General features: G+C 39.6%; 1 protein-coding gene across 7 annotated transcripts in view; it reads right to left on the reverse strand.

Annotated features, from left to right (window-relative positions):
- The window catches only part of LOC137239778 (uncharacterized), a 78490-nt gene extending 59287 nt beyond the window's left edge, over nucleotides 1-19203 (reverse strand). For 3 of the 7 annotated variants that reach the window (XM_067765432.1, XM_067765426.1, XM_067765427.1), the window contains exon 1: nucleotides 18918-19203. The gene's annotated coding sequence lies outside the window, so the exon portion shown is untranslated. Of the gene's footprint in view, nucleotides 1-18551; nucleotides 18817-18902 lie in introns of those variants that run through there. The other 4 variants (XM_067765429.1, XM_067765430.1, XM_067765428.1 and 1 more) reach the window with 3 other exon arrangements.
- Between the last annotated feature and the right edge of the window lie 620 nt (nucleotides 19204-19823).

The following is a 19823-nucleotide window of genomic DNA, read 5'->3' on the forward strand; positions in this document are numbered from 1 at the left end:
GTTCCTTTCCAGGTCTTTAAGCTTCAGTTTCAAAAGACCGCAGCAGTGAACAACTGGAGTGCTGAAGATAAAGTTGCTGCACTATTCATTGCGTTGAAAGGGCCTGCAGCTGAGATTTTACAAACCATTCCAGAGGGCGAACGGAACTGTTATGAAGCATTGATGGGCGCTCTAGAGAGACGATACGGAACTGAGCATAGGAGACAGATATACCAAATGGAGTTGCTGAACCGCTTCCAGAGGCCTGGTGAAACATTGCAAGATTTTGCGTCGGATATTGAAAGGCTAGCACATTTAGCGAATGCGGACGCACCCGTGGAGTACACTGAAAGGGCAAAGATTCAGAGCTTTATAAATAGCATACGGGACGTCGAAACAAAGCGAGCTACATACGCAAACCCAAAGCCAACATTCGCAGAAACGGTGTCACAAGCTCTGATTCAGGAAACAGCGTCGCTTTTGTGTAAACCAGTTTTCAAAGCACGCCGGATGGAGGTAGAAAGGCCAGAGTGGGTAGACGCAATATTGGAGGCGCTGAAAGGATCGCAAAAGCGGAGTGAAAAAGTTATCAAATGTTTCAAATGCGGGAAGTCCGGTCACATTGCCCGTCATTGCGATCTTGATCCTAGTAGTTCCAACAATGGGGGTGGCCGTAAACGCAAAGCTGGAGGAAATGAGTAAGAGCTTGTCGGATGTAAAGAACGAAAACTTGCCCCGGCTATTGAATGTCCTGTGATATCTGTGTCGCAAATTGGAAGGAAATCAAGCAGTCTTACCGTCAGAGGGAATGTGGATGGCAAGGAGCGTGTACTGACTGTAGATACGGGCGCATCTCATTCCTTGATCCAATCTGACTTGGTCAACAGGAGAGTAAAACCGTTACCTGGAGCGAGGTTGCGTACGGTCACTGGCGAGTATAACCAAGTCCGGGGAGAAGTGATCTGTGAAGTCTTAATTGGGAAGGTCATGGTTTTACACAAATTCGTTGTGGCGGAGATTGTTGATGAAGTTATATTGGGAGTGGATTTCTTGGTTGACCATGACATCAAGATCGATATGCAGAGAAGGGTGATGCATTATGAGAACCAAGATGTGCCACTTAAGTTCAGTTTGGAAAAAGGGTTCAGCAGTAAGCGAGTGCTGGTGGAGAAGACTCGACAAAGGCCACGAAAGTCAAAAGGAAAGCGAAATTAAAAGTACTTGCGAGAAAAAGGCCGGCATCGACAAACGCTAATGGATGCACTAAAATGACTGAAAGAATTTTTCAGAAAGAATGCAAGGATGGTTTCAAGCCAGTGCGCACTTCTGTTGGGAAACGTCGGAACGATACTGAGTATGTGAAGCCAATCCGTCAAGAACAAGCTCTACAAAGTAGTTCTTCATTGGCCACGCAACAGAGTGCGAGAGAACGATCCAGAATAATGAGTAGTAAGATGGAACACGGGTACGACAAGGAAAATAATTCGGAAGGTTTCCGGGAGGGAGATTTGGCACTGCTATACAACCCTCACCGGCGGAAAGGTGTTCCATCCAAACATCGGTGCAGTTGGGAAGGCCCGTACAGAGTTGTGAAGACGATCAGTGATGTCATCTACCGCATACAGGCAATTGGGAAATCACGAAATAGAAGAGTGGTACATTTGGCGACGCTAGCAGCGTTTAGATCGAGAGATTTGTCTGATCGGTACGATCAGACTTAGGTGGAGGGCAGTGCAACGAATGTTAGCAGCACTGAGCGATGCTATCGTCTCTAAGCCGATGCCAAGCAGTGACGTGAATGCACATCAATAATTCAATCATTATGTATCTACATAAACGAAGCAATAACTGCGTCTACATATATGTACCATGTACGTATACGAGCAGCGGAGAGTCAATGCACAAACATATGCATATAGCTGAGATACTCCTATAAGTATACAATGAGAAAAACTATAAAATTGTGCAATTGTAGTTACAGCTGAGAAGTTTGAGAGCTGCTGGACTAGTACATTCTGGAAGCGCCTAGAAGATGCGAAGGTTGAAATCAAAGAATATAAAAGGCGACAATTGTAGAGGCGCTGGAATTCAGTTTGATTTGAGTTGTCAATCAGTTTCGATTAAGACGATATCTAGCGAGCAATAACAGTATTATTTTGAAAGTCAGTTTCATTTAAGCTATCAGTTTGGTTATTAAGCCAGCTAATTGCAAAGTATAAGTGTTATTGTGAAGTACTTTAATAAAGGCCATTATTTCCATTATTCAATATTGGAGTTATTTATTCAACAGTTTAGTGATACGAACTTAGCAAAAAGGCAAATAAGAGGATTTGCAAGCAAATTCGTTACAATATTAAGTAAAAGAAAATGAAAAAGTTCTGCAGGGCGAAATCAAAAGCCCTTGGAATCATGACAGGAAAACTGTTCGGGGTATTACATATATAAATAAATTAGCGGTAACCGACAGATGATGTTCTGGGTCACCACTGGTGCACCTTTATGGCAATATCTCGAAAAGGCGCCCACGTATAGAACTAAGGCCCACTCCCTTTTAAAATACTCATTAACACCTTTCATTTGATACCTATGTATACAAACACACTCCAGGGTTACCCTAGGTTCATTTTCCTACCTGGTGACTTTCCCTTATTTTATCTCCAATGCTCTCAGCTGAGTATGTATTGTTCGGTTACACCCGAACTTAGCCTACCTTACTTGCTGATTTTTTTTTAAACGCCCTATCTCAGGATTTGGTTGAAAGACGCCCTATCTAAATTTTTTTTCATATAAATCTGTTAAATTTCTGCTCAGATAGGGCGTTATTCAAAAGTTTTCTGAGATAGGGCGTTTTCGAAACGGGAGGCGAGATATGTTGATATTGCACTCAGTAGTCGAAATGTAGACATGTGGTAAGTAATTAAAGGAGAAGTAACGGCGATATTTTATATCAAACTGTTTGTCATCTCGCCTTTGACATTTTTCATGAGCGTATTCAGATAAAAAAACATGATTATAAGGTCAAGGCTCCAGTAATTAAGCTGGGTCCTATAAAACTGCTAGTTATTGTCAAGAGGACGGAGTTATTCTATAACATATGCCCTGGCACCTGATTGTGGTTCTTCCGTTTGGTCGTCAAACAAATTCTGGTAACACTATGGACACATTCAGTATATATGTGGTCTTTATTTACCGCTCAGCTCATACTAACCTAACCTAGACATCCTATAAATAAATAATACCAAAGATTGTGAAATAACGAAAGGCCTTTGACCTCAACTCACCAGCTGGCCAGCTTGGGGCAGTTTTTGATGTCAGCAAGCATAAGAAATTTGCATGCTGAATCCACTGATACCTATTGGGCCCAAAAAAGCAGAACTTCATGCTCCATTTAAATAAAATCGAAAAAATATGACTATTTATGACTTTTTCGCTCTTATCTATAAATAAAAAGTTTTGGTTGTAAAGATGGAGATTCGGGCTATTAGCGAGCTTTGGGCAATTTTGGTCGTATAACTTTTGTTTAGCTATATTTTATTAAAATAATTTGTTAAAAATAAACGATTGTGAGCACACAAAGGAATCTATTTGTACTATGGAACTATTGTGAATGATTGCATTACTGGCAGTTGCTATCATACGCTAGATGGCAGCGCAAGCTGCAAGTTCTAATTGATTGATAGAACAGCTGATTTTTGTTGATATTTGATAAAGATATATTTATATTGGTTGCGCAAGATGCGCACTGGTCCGGCTCGTGTATTTCAAAAACAAAAACAAAAAAAATAACAAATCCACCATAAACCAAATCAAACGAATTTGGAAGGAATTAAAAGCTTTGTTGGTCCGGTCATAACTGGTAAAAATAATAGGAAATATTGTAGCGAATCGTAAAGATTCTCAATTATTCCATGTCTTCTGGTGCTTACTTGTGTACGTAGCTCTGTTTGTTTCTCATCTGCTTAGATTGCTGTCGGAAGCTTGCTATTTTATTCCTTGGCCAGGTACCTACATTTGGCAGCGGACTTCGCTCGCAGGTGTGTGCTTAGCAATGAATCTGTAGACGACGTTTTTAATGAAGTAATAACCAGATAATTGATTGTGCTTAGGAGCTTTGTGCCACTACTAATAAATATTTTATATTTGCTATAAGTTCATAAAATAAGCAAAGTCCTGGCTTTTGATAAAACTTACAATTTGCTACTGACTTTCAGGGCATTCCTAGTCTTGAAAACTTTAATGAATTTATAACACCTTGCATCAACTACTGCAGAAACGAGAAATAAGTAAGCAACTATTCGAAAAGCCTTTTCGCGAAAAGTCTAGGCCTTGAGAGAAAATAATGGCGAACCAACTGAGAGTATAAAAGCAGCGCAATTAAAGAAATATTCAATCAGTTTGGCTTTAACACGTTGTTAGTGAAGTACGCGAATTCATAAAATTCTGAAAATCAACTACCATAAAGGTCCCGTTAATAAAAAGGATTTTATATACAAAACGTTTGAGTGTATTTATTCGACAGTTCCGTGATTCGAAACCATAGCAGAAGGCGCAGAATAATCTAGAACTCAAGAGACTTGCAACAGACGTATTAAGAAAAGCAAGAGCGATTACAATTAGCTGACATTTTTTTTAAATCTCTTTACCATGATAGGCACCCTAAAGCTCTTACCAAAGTTTTTATTTTTATTAAACGGTTTTATTTAGCTTGACCTGACAGGCTGGCTGGCCGGCACGAATTTTGTAATTGAAATTTAAGTAACTTCCCGATAAGCTATAAGCTTGAAACTTGTATATAGTTCAGAACGCGATGAAAATGCAATAATAAGAAAAAAACTCCGATAGGTGGCGCATGGATCGAAATATTTCAAAAAATTGTATTTATGGTCTGATTTGGCTCATATTTGGAACACATAATACACACAGTCCGGTAGAAGTGACATCAAAATATTTTGGAGTTCGAGGAGGGCAAGCATACGTGGCGCAGAGTCGAGTAAAGTCTTTGGAAGCATTATGTATGAGGACTTAGATTGTAACAAATTGTCCGGAAAGAGTCCTTGTAACAATGAGTCACTAAATGAAATAAATATAATGAGAAATAATAGGCAATTAAATAAAGACTAAAAGCTTGAAAATAAAATAATTAAAAAAAATGTAAGTTAAACGGTTTTATTGAAAACAATACTTACATGAAGTAATACTAATAATAAAAGCTAGAAAATAATTAGGTAGGTCCTAGGTACTAGTCATCACACTCCTCATCAACCTATGGTGTTGATCAGAAAATTAAATAAAACCATTGGGCGCGTGAAATTTCTATTGATAGTCATATATAAGACCAACTGAACCTTAATCAGGTTATGCTACGCCTCACATTTTTAGAAATTTCACGCGCCCAACACTTTTATTTAATTGTCTGATCAACGCCCTAGATTGATGAGGAGTATGATGACTAGTGCCTAGGAACTACCTAATTATTTTCTAGCTTTTAGTATTAGTATTACTTCATGTAAGTATTATTTTAAATAAAATCGTTTAACTTAATCATTTTTTTTTTAATTATTTTATTATTTATTTGCTTCACTGTATCTTTTTGTAATTTTTGATGTTCTTTGCGTGCTTTGGTAATTAATTTCGCAAATTCTTTGTTTGCTAATTCTTTGGTGTTTTAATATTTTGGGCTTTTCCACTTTTTTTTTTCAAATTTTATTGTTGTCTTATTCAGTATTCATTTATGTATCTGTTTAATTTCTTTCAGAAATACAAAAAAAAAAACATTCATACATATGTATGAAAGTTGGTATATTTAAAAAAAATGCATAAAAGCACTAGTATAAGAAACAAGCTATTACCCGCTACTTCGTATGTACGGAACTTTGAACAAAGTATCTTAAGTTTTATTTTCGCAGAGAATTCGGGATTGTTTAAAATAACAATTAGGTTAGGTTGAACCGGTCGGTCAATAAAGACCTCACATATACTGAATGTGTCCATAGTGTTACCAGAATTTGTTTGACGACCAAACGGAAGAACTCCAATCAGGTGTTAGAACATATGTTATAGAATAACTCCGTCCTCTTGGCGAATACTAGAAGTTTTCTAGGACCCAGCTTAATTGCTGCCTTCAAATCTGGCAACTCTGCCGGCACTAATAGCTGGTGCCTTGAACTGCCGAGCGCAGGATACGTACACAGAACGTGCTCAACCTTTTCTTCCTGCAGCTCGCACTTTCTACATCTGCTGTTACTGACGAGGCCTAACTTATAAGCATGTGACGCCAGAAGGCAGTGTCCAATTATAATAACAATTAATTCATTTAGCATTTGTTTTCAATATATACGTTTTTTGATGTGCAAACACGGGGTGGTTACATTTTATTTATAGAGATGTGAACGAAATCGGCCAGAAAATTACATTTTCAGAAATATGTCGATGCAAGTGTCCCCTTTGGGTGGTCTGATCTTTCAATAATGAGCAATATGACTCCGCGATGAGGATATTGCTCTTAAAACAAACCCTTAGATCTTTCGTTTGATGCCTATAGAAATTGCACAAGGTTTCTTATCTGAACAATCGGTTGTATACGACCGGTCTCTTCGATTTTTTAGACAATAATATGTGCTATGTACGAAAGCACATCATGAAATTTGAAGCTTCAACCTGTCAAATTTGAAGAAGATATGACGAGAACCCTCTTTTCAAAAAAATAAGTTGAATAGGGATATATTAGTCAGATCCGGCCGCTTCCGAAAAATGTCTAATCAGACCCCTGAATACACCCGCTCATCAAATTTTGTCGAGAAGTTTTAAAAATTTAGGGGCTAATATGTGTGACAAACAGACAGACGGACAGACGGCAGACAGACATCATGTTCAGTAGACTTATTGATGGGTCTATCTATTCTCCTTTAAAGACTAACAATTTTGAGATACGTGACATATTTAATATACCCTTTCATTTTCATGAAAGGCATAAAAAGACACCCAGGGGGTCCACTTTTTGCTCTATATATCCTAAGCGCGGTTTAGATATCGCAATAAAGTTCACCTTGTGTTGAAGCTTTCAGCAGCAGCTTTAATTTAACAATGCTAATTATTGTACAAACATTTTCAAAACTTACCATAGTCCATTTATTTGGTATCAAAACCCCAGTTACCAAGCGGTATAAAATCTATCACAAAGTAATAAGTTAGAAACCTGACAAATAAAATGATGAAAGTTGTACTGAACTGTATGCAGTGCTTTTCGAATCATGGGAGCACAAACATACAGACGCAAATTCTAAAAAATGTTGTTTTGCGGTTGTTGTTGTTGGTGTAGTAATAAAGACGAAGGTTTTGGAGAGTGTTATTGGTGTTACGTTCCGGTAACAAGCACCATTAAAGTATAAGCGCGACTAACTCGGGAACGAACCAATATGGCCACATTGAACCTCTAGACTATCTCGCCCCCCATCCCTAGCTCCAGGTGCAGCTTGGGGTCGCCAGAGCCTCTAATGCTAAAGAAAAAGAAACCCCTTCAATAAATTGGCGGTTGTGTAGCGTTTTTACGACAGGCATACCTGGCGCGGGTATATTCTAAGACCCTAACCCGATAGGGGAAGTCCGCTGTTTAGGGGTCATTGGGTCTAAGAATAGCCTCTCCTATCAATTTTTCGAAAATATCTTCAATGTACAGACACCGAACTGTTTCAATTTATTATCATCATATATATTATTTCTAATTGCTGTTTTTATCTACGGGTCCCTTTTTCGCACTTATTTGGAATCCAAATCTATAAATAAAGTTTTGGTTGTAGAGATGGAGATTCGGGCTATTAGCGAGCTTGGGGCAATTTTGGTCGTAGCGCTTTTGTTTAGCTATATTTTATTAAAATAATTTGTTAAAAATAAGCGATTGTGAGCACACAAAGAAATCTATTTGCACTATGGCGCTATTGTGAATATTTGCACTGCATTAGCGGCAGTTGCTACCATACGCTAGATGGCAGCGCAAGCTGTAAATTTTAGTTGTTTTGCTGATTTCTGTTGATATTTGATAATAGACTTTTATATTGGTTGCGCAAGATGCGCACGGGTCCGGCTCCTATTATTATATGTAGACATTTTGTTGTTCTTACTGTTACGACACGGCGCTCATCGTTTATCATAATCACTATTATTGTTTAGCCAAGTCATTGGCTAGTTATAGCTTCACCACATAGCATAGCCTTTACCACTTTTAATTTGTATTTATGTCTGCATGTAAGTGTATGCATATGTACATACATATGTAGCTTCCGATCGATCAGCAAAGCAGTAGGGCAACAAAGTCCATTTATGAAATTTGCAATACGAAATTCTAGAAATAAATTAGGCTGGATCGGTTTCTAATATATTATGGACATTCCAATAACCTATCCAGCTCTGAATCACGCCAAACTCCCACTGGAACGATCCGAATCAGCTCTTGAGATTTGGCTGCACTTAACTCATAATGACCAGCCGGAATCTGATAATCATCGCAAATATTCTGCTTTCTGTACTATTACATCACCAGTCTATTCCGTGACGCTGTCCTTTGGTTTACGTGGTTTACGTAAATAAATATATAAATGCAAGGCGCGATAACTTCCGAACAGATTTCAGGCCGAGCTTCTCTTCGAATTTGCGTCGTGCTCCTTTTATGTTTTCCTGCAAATGTTCGGGACAAAATACACTCGGAGGCAGATATACACTCGGAGCTTTTGCCAAATCACTGTCCAGGGGCGACCCCGCTTACAAAAACGTTTTTGTACTTGAAAAAACTTGGTTTTAAATTTTTTATGCTGCTTTCTCCGGGAGTTGAGCCCTACATCTTCGGTGTGGTGGACGGAGCACGCTACCTCCACACCACGGTGGCCGCTGGTGTAACACGTAACCCTTAGCGTAAACAGCTACACATGGTGTCAGCAGGGGAATCCTATACCGTAATGTTAACACACTAAAAGTAATTTTTTACTGAATCACTATAAAACAAGTAAGGAAGGCTAAGTTCGGGTGTAGCCGAAACCGAGCTTTGGAGACAAAATTGTCTTTTTCATGGATACATATAAATGGTAATACTAAAAAGTGGAGCAACTTGCCTTTGCTATCTTTCTTCAGCTATCAATTCGTTTTATCTATAATATATAAAAATAAGTCGGGTTTTCCTTCCTGACGCTATAACTCCAGAACGCATAAACCGATTTCCACGATTTTGCATTCGTTGGAAAGGTATCGGGCTTCGTGAGGTTTATAGCAAAGAAAATTCAGAATCGACGCACAGGGTCTCGAGATATAGGCCAAAACGTGGGCCCGTGAACGCCAAGAATGTGTTTTTACATTATGGGTATCAAATTGAAGCTGTTGATGTGTGCTTTAGTACAGAGTAAGTTTTACATCGCTGGGTGACTAGGGTCTCGAGTTATAGGCCAAAACATGGACCCAGATACCCTAGAATGTGTGTGTATTATGGATATCAAATGGAACCTGCTGCTGAGAGCTTTAAAGTAATTTTCATTGTGATATTCGATTTAGTCATCAACCTGGCAAAACTGATAAATATACATGCGAAGCCGAAATAAAGACATGAATTAATAATACCCAAATACATATTTACCTACGTCCTATTCGATTTGCCTGAAATTCGGTATATATATTTGCGATGCTTTTTCCGGGAAGTATACCATAGACGGACTGGGACTTGGAATAGGACTAGGACTGGGACTGCGACTGAGACTCGAAATGGGACTGGAACAAAATACATACCACCCTCTGGGACTGGCAATAAGATATGAAGAAGACTGAGAAAAACTTGAGAGAAGAGAAAAGGAGAAGGAGACTGAGAAAGAGATAGAATGAGATGAAGATGGAGATGCATGATGAAGCGAAAAATACGGAGGGAGGAGTGAATACAAAGATTAGGAAAAAGTGTAGAGGGGCGAGGGCAGAGTTAGACGGGAAAAGCTTATGAAAATGTATGCAGATAGACCAAATTTTGGGCAAAACAACGTCTGCCGGGTCTGCTAGTTTGAATATAGTTTTTTTAAATATGAAATGTTGGTTAAATTTGAACGCATTTCTTTGTCATTTTTTTTAAATCACCCCTGAAATATTTTCGAAGCGCTCTTAATTATGAGTCCGATAAGAGTCCGAAATTGTAGACGTTTTATGGAACGATTTTCCTTCATCCTTTGCCAAATAAGGGAAAATCACCATGTAGGAAAATGAACCTAGGATAACCCTGGAATGTATTTGTATGACATGGGTATCAAATGATAGGTGTTAATGAGGGTTTTAAAAGGGAGTGGACCTTAGCTGTATATGTGAAGGCGTTTTCGAGATATCGACCAAAATGTGGACCAGGGTGACCCAGAACATCATTTGTCGTTGTTGTACCGCTAATTTATTTATATATGTAAAACCACGAACAGTATTCCTGCCATGATTCAAAGGGCTTTTGATTTCGCCCTGCAGAACTTTTTCATTTTCTTCTTCTTAATATGGTAGGTGTCACACCCATTTTACAAAGTTTTTTTCTAAAGTTATATTTTGCGTCAAAAAACCAATCCAATCACCATGTTTCATCCTTTTTTCGTATTTGGTATAGAATTATGGCATTTTTTCTCATTTTTCGAAATTTTCGATATCGAAAAAGTGAGCGTGTGGATTTCGCCTATTTTTAATACCAAGATAAAGTGAGTTCAGATAAGTACGTGAACTAAATTTAGTAAAGATATATCGATTTTTGCTCAAGTTATCGTGTTAAAGGCCGAGCGGAAGGACAGACGGTCGACTGGGTATAAAAACTGGGCGTGGCTTCGACTGATTTCGCCCATTTTCACAGAAAATAGTTATCATCATAGGCGCAATGCCCTTACCAAATTTCACAAGGATTGGTAAACTTTTTTCGACTTATGTCATTAAAAGTATATATACTGTAAATATATTAAATTTTTTGTTAAAATTTGACTTTTAAATTTTTTTTTAAAGTGGGCGTGTTCGTCATCCGATTTTACTAATTTTTATTTAGCACACATATAGTAGCGTTCCTGCCAAATTCCATCATGATATCTTCAACGACTGCCAAATTACAGGATGTAAAACTTTTAAATTACATTCTTTTAAAAGTGGGCGGTGCCACGCCCATTGTCCAAAATTTTGCTAATTTTCAATTCTGCGTCATAAGGTCAACCCGCCTACCAAGTTTTATCGCTTTATCCGTCTTTGGTAATGAATTATCGCACTTTTTCAATTTTTCGAAATTTGCGATATCGAAAAAGTGGGCGTGGTTATAGTCTGATTTCGTTCATTTTAAATAGCGATCTGAGATGAGTGCCCAGGAATCTAGATACCAAATTTCATTACGAAATTCCAAGGCAGTCGGTTCTATGTACCGGAGCGACTCGGGATTTTTCCCGACCAAGGACTGTCATTTCAGTGTGACCCCATTTAATTTGTTTCGTCCCTCCCACAAATTGTCATCCTCCCAGCAGCTCCTTGCAGCAGGACTGCTACATATTCTCTTACTCCGGGAAGGTATCGAACCCAATCCGGGTCCGTCTCCTGACCCCGGTCCTGAGAAATGGTTTTGCTGCATTTTCCAGAAAAGAATCTTTTTAGGACGGTCATACTCTGTTCAGTGTGTCTCGTGCAAGGGATGGTTGCATCGGACAGGTTTTTCTGGGCTTGATCCCAAAACCCGACGTCCACGTAACTTTTATAAATCTTTTGTGGCTCCTTGCTGCTCACGCCCAAGGGCGTCCCGTAGTCTACGCCTAAGCGTATCCCCACTACCTTCCAGCAGCTTCGCTGCTCAGCAAGCCACAACAAGTACCCGTTGCTGCTCGCGCCCCACGGCGCCAACAACTCAAACAGCTGATACCATTCATAACTACTACCTTCGTAGTAGAGCTGGTAGCAATGCTGAGCATCAGCCCCTGCCCCCGTCTTCTTCTCCCCCCCTCTTTTCTGGCAGCAATCGTGCAGGTCAGGGAAACCGACTCTTAGTCCCTGCCTCCGTTTGCACCGTCTGCCAGCACAGAATATATAGGTTTGCGACATCCGCTCAATGCAGCTCCTGCCTTGGGTGGTGCCACTTTCCTAGATGTTCTGGTCTCCGCGACGGCAACCCCTCGACGGGTTTCATCGCACCATGTTGCCAGGTCGCAAACCCAAATCATCCGGGTACCCCAATGCTTGCCCAAGGGCGCCCAGTCCCAAGGCCACAACAGCAATTGCGTCCTGGCCTTCCACAACCTAGGCGTAGTCACCCGTCACTTACCCCTAGAGTGGCGGCGTCACCCCTCATGCACTTCAAAATTCTGCAGTTCAACTGTAATGGACTAACTGGGAAGATTACGGAGATAGTCGATTTCATGAAGCGGCACAACATCCGCATTGCTGCGATTAAAGAGACTAAACTCACAGCAAGATCTGCATTGCAGACCTGCTCTGGTTATAATGTCCACAGGAAAGACCGCGAGAGCGGAAATGGAGGCGGCCTCGCGTTTATTATACACCACTCTGTGCAATATCATATATTTGATCCTGGCATCGACCGCAGGGACAATGTCTTAGAACGTCAAGGCCTATCTGTCCGGTCAGGCGATACAAATCTAGAAATCATCAACATCTACATCCCTCCTGTCAACTGTTGCCCCAGTGGATACCGCCCTAATATCGAGGCCTTACTCACTGGCAACAATCGCATTATCTTAGGCGATTTCAATGCCCATCACGACCTATGGCATTCAAACTTGCGGGCGGACAGTAGGGGTGAGATGTTGGCGGATCAAATAGACGAAACGACGTTCTGCACAATAAACGGAGACGCCCCCACACGTATGGTAGGAAGCTGTCATAGCTCGCCAGATATCTCAATCGTGAGCGCAGAACTCGTAAACTGCGTCAACTGGCAGCCGATGGTAACATTGGCATCCGACCACCTGCCCATACTTATTTCGTTCGAGCGTACCGCCGACTTCATCGTCACCGAAAAACGCACTTTCATAAACTTCAAAAAAGGAAAGTGGGAAGAATATAAATCTGCAACAGACAGCAGCTTTGCTGCCCTGCCTATCCCGACTGATGCCCGCCAAGGGGAGCGTGCCTTCCGTAAGGTAATTGAATCCGCCTCGGCACATTTCATTCCCGCCGGGAGAATTCCCGAAATCCGGCCCACTTCCCGGCGGAGGCCGCGAGTTTAGCGAGGGAACGCGACCTTATAAGACAGCTTGATCCAGGCGACCCCCAAATAAGGGATATAAACCAACGCATCAGATTGCTTGTGGACGAACACAAGCGGGCGAAATGGGAAGAGCACCTAAGAGGTTGTAACCTCTCTACCGGTGTAGGTAAACTTTGGTCCACCGTAAAGTCCCTATCGAATCCGACTAAGCACAAAGACAAAGTTTCCATCGCCTTTGGCGATAAGGTGCTGTCGGATGCGAAAAAATGCGCGAGCGCTTTCTGCCGACAATATATAATGCATCCTACGGTCGACAAAGATAGACGGAGAGCCAAGAGACACGCACATAAACACAAACTCAGCGCGTCACCAATTACCATCACCGCTAGAGAGGTTGAGGACGCCATTGGTCGCGCTAAACCATCCAAAGCAGCGGGCCCAGACGGCATAGCCATGCCGATGCTTAAAAACCTAGGGAAAGAGGGTTTCAAATATTTAGCGCATGTCTTCAACCTGTCTCTTTCCACCTTTGTCATACCCGAGAAATGGAAAATGGCCAAGGTGGTCCCGCTACTAAAGCCTGGGAAACCAGCTAACGAAGGTGAGTCATATCGTCCGATATCTCTCCTATCGCCAGTGGCAAAGACGCTTGAAGCCATTTTGCTCCCTTATTTCCAAGCACATTTGCAGCTAGCCCCTCATCAGCATGGCTTCAGAAAACTCCATAGCACTACCTCCGCGCTAAATGTCATTGGCACCCAGATAAATTGCGGTTTGAATCAATATCCCCACCATAGAACAGTACTCGTAGCGTTAGACCTATCAAAAGCTTTTGATACGGTCAATCATGGCTCGTTACTGCAAGACCTGGAAGGGTCTACCCTTCCCCCATGTCTTAAAAGGTGGACCGCAAATTATCTGGGTGGTCGGCAGGCATCGGTGCAATTCAGAAACGAAACATCAAAACAAAGGAGAATTAAACAAGGGGTGCCACAGGGTGGTGTCCTATCCCCGCTTTTGTTTAATTTCTACATATCTAAGCTACCTTCACCACCGGAAGGAGTCACAATCGTTTCCTACGCCGATGACTGCACAATAATGGCCACAGGCCCAGGCCCAGAGATCGATGAGCTATGCAATAAAATAAACAGCTATCTCCCTGATCTCTCCAGTTTTTTCGCCTCGCGAAACCTGGCATTGTCACCGACTAAATCTTCCGCGACCTTATTTACAACATGGACGCCCCAAATGTCGACCATATTGAACATCCACGTTGATGGCACTACGCTACCGACTGTCCTACACCCCAAAATCTTGGGTGTGACGTTTGATCAGGATCTACATTTTGGTGCACACGCAACCGCAATTGTTCCAAGAATTCAGAGCCGTAATAAAATCCTCAAATCCCTTGCTGGTAGTACCTGGGGAAAAGGTAAAGAAACGCTCTTGACCACATACAAAGCAATTAGCCAGCCGATTACGTGCTACGCGTCACCCATATGGTCGCCAAGCCTAAAAACCACCCACTGGAAGAAACTACAGGCCTGCCAAAATACTGCTCTCAGAATCGCCACGGGCTGTCTTCTTATGTCCCCAGAACACCATCTGCATAATGAGGCGAGAATACTCCCCATCAGGGAGAGAAATGAGATGCTGACCAAACAGTTTCTGTTGAATACCCAGAAACCTGGGCATCCCAACAGACATCTGATTGACGAACCAGCACCGCCTAGGGGCCTAAGGAGTCATCTCCGTAAGCATTTTGAGGAAATACGGCACCTGAGAACCCAGCCGTATGAAGCGAAAAAACACAAGCAGGTCCTTGGTGAACTCCATAGACAGGCGTCGGACCTTTATGTCGGGAATTGCCCGGTGAATCCAGTACTTGAAGAAAAATATCCAGAACTCGCAGAAGAGGAACGCATACTCCCCAGGGAAACGCGTGTCACTCTTGCTCAACTTCGTTCTGGATACTGTAACAGGTTAAACTCTTACCTATCCAGAATCAACCCCGACATACAAAATGTATGCCCTGCTTGCAATGTGTCCCCACATGACACCAACCATCTCTTTAATTGTAATGTGGAACCAACGCCTCTAATACCCCTTTCCTTATGGTCCACCCCTGTTGAAACGGCAAGTTTCCTTGGACTTCCGTTAGAGGATATTGATGACAATTTGTGATCGGTCGCGGCTATTAGGTGGGGCGAGCATTGCTACAACAACAACAACAACAACATTACGATACCTCAAAATTTACTCAAGTTATCGTGTTTACGGACAGACGGACGGACGGACGGACATGGCTAAACGAATTTCTTTTTCGCCCAGATCATTTTGATATATAGAAGTCTATATCTATCTCGATTAGTTTATGACGTTACGGGGTACTGTTATGCGAACAAAATTAATATACTCTGTGAGCTATGCTCAGCTGAGTATAAAAATATATAGGTGTGCATTAAGGTGTGGCTTATTTTATGAGTTAAATGTTTGTTTAACCACCAAAAAGCAAAATATACTCGAGGAATGTTTGCTAAGTAATAGTAACGAATTCTTAAAAAAATGTATGAAGCGCCAAGACGTGTTAACCAGAACTGGTCATGTTTGGAAAGTTCTACTCTCTATAAAATTTAGTAAGTTTAGTTTTGCTACTCTCTATTTTTGTATCGAAAAATAATACATTTCACAAATATTATGGTAACAGTACTTTCTAAAAATTTTCAAACAAATGTTTTTATAGAGCTCTAGATACCCGTGTAGTGAGCATTTTGCGAATACCTCACATAGACTGAATGTGTTCATAGTGTTACCAGAATTTATTTGACGACCAAACGGAAGAACCTCAGCTAGGTGCCAGGTCTTCTGTTATAGGATAACTCCGTTCTCTTGGCAAATATTAGAAGTTTTTTAGGACCTAAGACAGACGCGCCGTGAATTCTGCCTTCTCTAGATTAGATAAAGAGGTAAACAAATTTGATCTAGCGGACAAGACGAAAGAATCGGCGCATTCACGCCTAGGCAGCCACGTCACTGTTGGACTGTGAAGGACTTCATCTATTTGGGAACCAGTATTAAAGGCAAAAACAATGTCAGCTTAGAAATAAAAGGGAGGATAGCTCTTACTGACAAGTACTATTTTGGAATGAGTAGGCAACTGAAAAGTAAACTCCACTCGACGAACAGAAATAACGCTCTACAAAGCGCTCATCATACTTGTCCTGATGTATGGCTTGTAATCATGTATGGTGTCGAGAGAAGATGAGATGGCTCTTGGAGTATTAGAGAGAAAAGTTCTCGGGAAAATTAATGGCACTGTTCATGACACGGACGGCAAGTATCGAAGAAGGTAAAATGATGAGCTGTATGAGCTTTACGCAGACATGACGAAAGTGCAGTGAATAAAAACCCAAAGGCTTCTCTGTCTAGATCGACGAAGACGCTCCGGTCACTAAAGTATTTCAGTCGACACCGCAGTTTTAAAGCAGAGGAAGGTGGATACCTCCTCTGAGTTGGGAGAAGCAGGTGTAGGAAGACTTGACCTTCCTTGGTGCTCCCAATTGGCGTCAGTTACCGCAAAACAGCGATAGCTGGCGTGCTTTTTTGCGCAACAGCCAAAATAGCTTAGGTGATGATGACTAATGACGATATTGATCGAAAATGAATGACAAATCTATATGTGGCACGCCTTAACGGCCTCCAATAGCAAACAAAACTTATATTTTACATCCTTGAACTTGATATTGCCGTTTGAAGGGCTTAGAACTAAAAAAAAAACTTCATTTCATTTGTAAGAACCACCCTAATGTGATAGTCGGATTATTAGTTAGGTGACATTTCTACAGGCCGTAATTCATAGTTTATATTCATACCACTTTAAGTTGTCACATCATTTATTGCGATTATTTTTTATGTAGTTTGTATGTATGTGTCTCTAGACATATTTATACGTACCTGTGTAGGTACATATGTATATATGTTAGACTGGGTCGATGATTTATTAACCGATATCGCGCCATCGATTTTTCGATAGGATTTGGGCTCAGGCAAAAAAGCTCAACTACGCATACCCAAAAAAATAAATTTCGAGACTGCGAAATTTCATTTTTTTTACTTTGATTTTTAAGGTTTTTTTGCTTTTTTTTAAATGTATGAAAACATTTATTTGAAGCAATTTTTAATTTTATAATTTATTTAATAATTTGGGAAAAATTTAAACAACGTGACATCAGGACGGACAAGGCGACAGCTGTTTCGATTATACCTTGTAAATCTCTTTAAAGCCTTTTCTCCCGGGAGTGGGAGTCGAACCCGCACTCCTACGATAGTTGAAATGGTTACAAACGCATTCAGCTATGTCATGCCTTAGTTGTTGTAAAGTTTTTCCTTTGATTGTAAAATTTTCATGTATACCCTGTCCGACCCAAAAATGTCCGCTAAAAACGCTGGCGATAAAATATTTTTTTTTTATGATTTTTCCGGTTTATTTATTTTTGTAGATTTTTGTTGGTAATAGGCGTTTTTGACCAATCGCTTCTTAATTGCAAATAAGGATATTTTTTTCAAAAACCACGAAAATTTTAATAAAAAAAAATTTTTTTTTTTCAAAAAACTCTTATCGGACATTTTTGGGTCGGACAGGGTATGCATATAAAAATTTTTTTAGTGGGTCATGAAAAAATCTTAAAAATCAAAGTCGAAAAAAGTAAAAAATATGAAATTTTGCAGGCTCGAAAATTACACTACTCGACAAAAAAAATCTCCAAAAATAAAATAGGCCTTTCCTAAATTAAAATTTTCTCCTGATTCCGAATATGACTTCCATTTTCCTGTGGCAGATCTAGTTTACGAGATATCGGCGAAAATATGAAAATTCCCATTTTGCAGAACACTGCTTCATATAGGTAGGGCAAAAATTTGCAGTTTTCATTTTTTCGTTTTAAACTGTTGAATTATGCATTATACTAATTCCCATAAAATTTCTTGCCTTCGCCTCCCTTAAGTATCTTCAGTAGTTTGGCCACTATGCCAAAAAACGTTCCTAGATCTGCCACAGGAAAATGGAAGTCATATTCGGAATCAGGAGAAAATTTCACTTTTGGAAAGGCTATTTTATACTTGGAGACTACAGTTGATCAAAATTTGTTGAGTAGTGTTATTTTTTAGGTATGCGTAGTGGACATTTTTTTCGTGAGCCCAAATGCTATCGAAAAATCGGTGGCGCGATATCGGTTAACTTTCGTCCATACAAATCGACCCACCCTAACATACTTATATATGTACTTATGTGTATATAAAATTATATATGTTCATAAACGTACAAATATATCGTAGATATGAACACTTCTTAAAGATTTTTAGATTGCTGATTACGGCAAACACTCACGTGAACTCTTTTTTTTAGAGCAAAGTAAGAACAATACGAATTCGCTCAGTTAATTAATTGGCTGGCCACATAACTTTTAGAATTTCACGTATGAAGTAAATTTTCAATATATAACCGAAAGAAAGCAAACGTAGAGCATACATAGTTGCATATCAACCAGTTAAATGATATATATAATGATCAGGTTTCGTCAATCAACACCTTTCATTATTATTCCATTTGTATTGGATATAATGATAATGAAGTTTTCCTTTTTTTGAATTCGTTATTTCACAAACACACACACACACATCTACTACATACATCTATTTGCACATTCCTTTATTTGTATCTATGTATGTATGTATGTACCTGTTTATATATTACCTTTGTAAAAAAAAACAAAAAAAAGTTCAAACAAAATTTTTGCAACAATTTATTTTCGTACACGCATGCGATTTTTTGCAAAATCTCACTTGTTTCGTTGTTGTTGTTCGCACTCCTTAAGGTTAAATCCACTATCGTAAAAGTGGAGCGAGCACCGAAAGGCGTTATATACCGACTATTATTCGTTAAAGTGAACAATTTTTAAAAAATGAAAAAATTCAAACCGTCCGCCGTCATCGACGTCTACTTGTACTATTGTACACCGTTAAAGGTAGACTCATTCGCGCATTCAATTGACTTGAAAATTATTGAGGAATATGTTAAAGCGTAAAGTGATTTTTCGTTGTCTCATCGCGTCACGTCGGGAGTAGGCATACGTCTGCAGTGCATGGGCGGCTGTGCTGTGAAAATTTTAAGGGGACTGAACTTTGAGATCAGTCATATGCTTTCAAAGATTATGTTGATATCGATAACGGCGCTATCGCACTATGGCGCCTTTCGAGATTTTTCTTTGCAAAACTCATAACTTTTGTACAATTCTTCAATTTTTATAAATTTAAACTGAACCTGAAAGCTGATTGTTCAAACTTTCAATATTTGAAAACACAGACCAACGTTAATTTTAAATGATTAAACAACTTTGCTTACGATACGGGGGAAAAAATTGCAATAAAAAAATAAAATAAAACAAAAAAATTAAATAAAACGAAAAACAAAAAATAAAAACAATTAAAGTAAAAAAAAAAAATAAAAAAATTTATAAAATAAAATTACATAAAGAAAAAAAAACAAAGTAGTATAAAGTAAAATATTATTAAATAAAATAATTAAAATGAAATGAAAGAAAATAAAGTAAAATAAAATAAAATAAAACAAAATAAAATAAGAACAAGTGTTTTTTTGTTT

This window comes from Eurosta solidaginis, chromosome 2 (assembly GCF_040869045.1).
Source record: "Eurosta solidaginis isolate ZX-2024a chromosome 2, ASM4086904v1, whole genome shotgun sequence".
Lineage (NCBI taxonomy): Eukaryota > Metazoa > Arthropoda > Insecta > Diptera > Tephritidae > Eurosta > Eurosta solidaginis.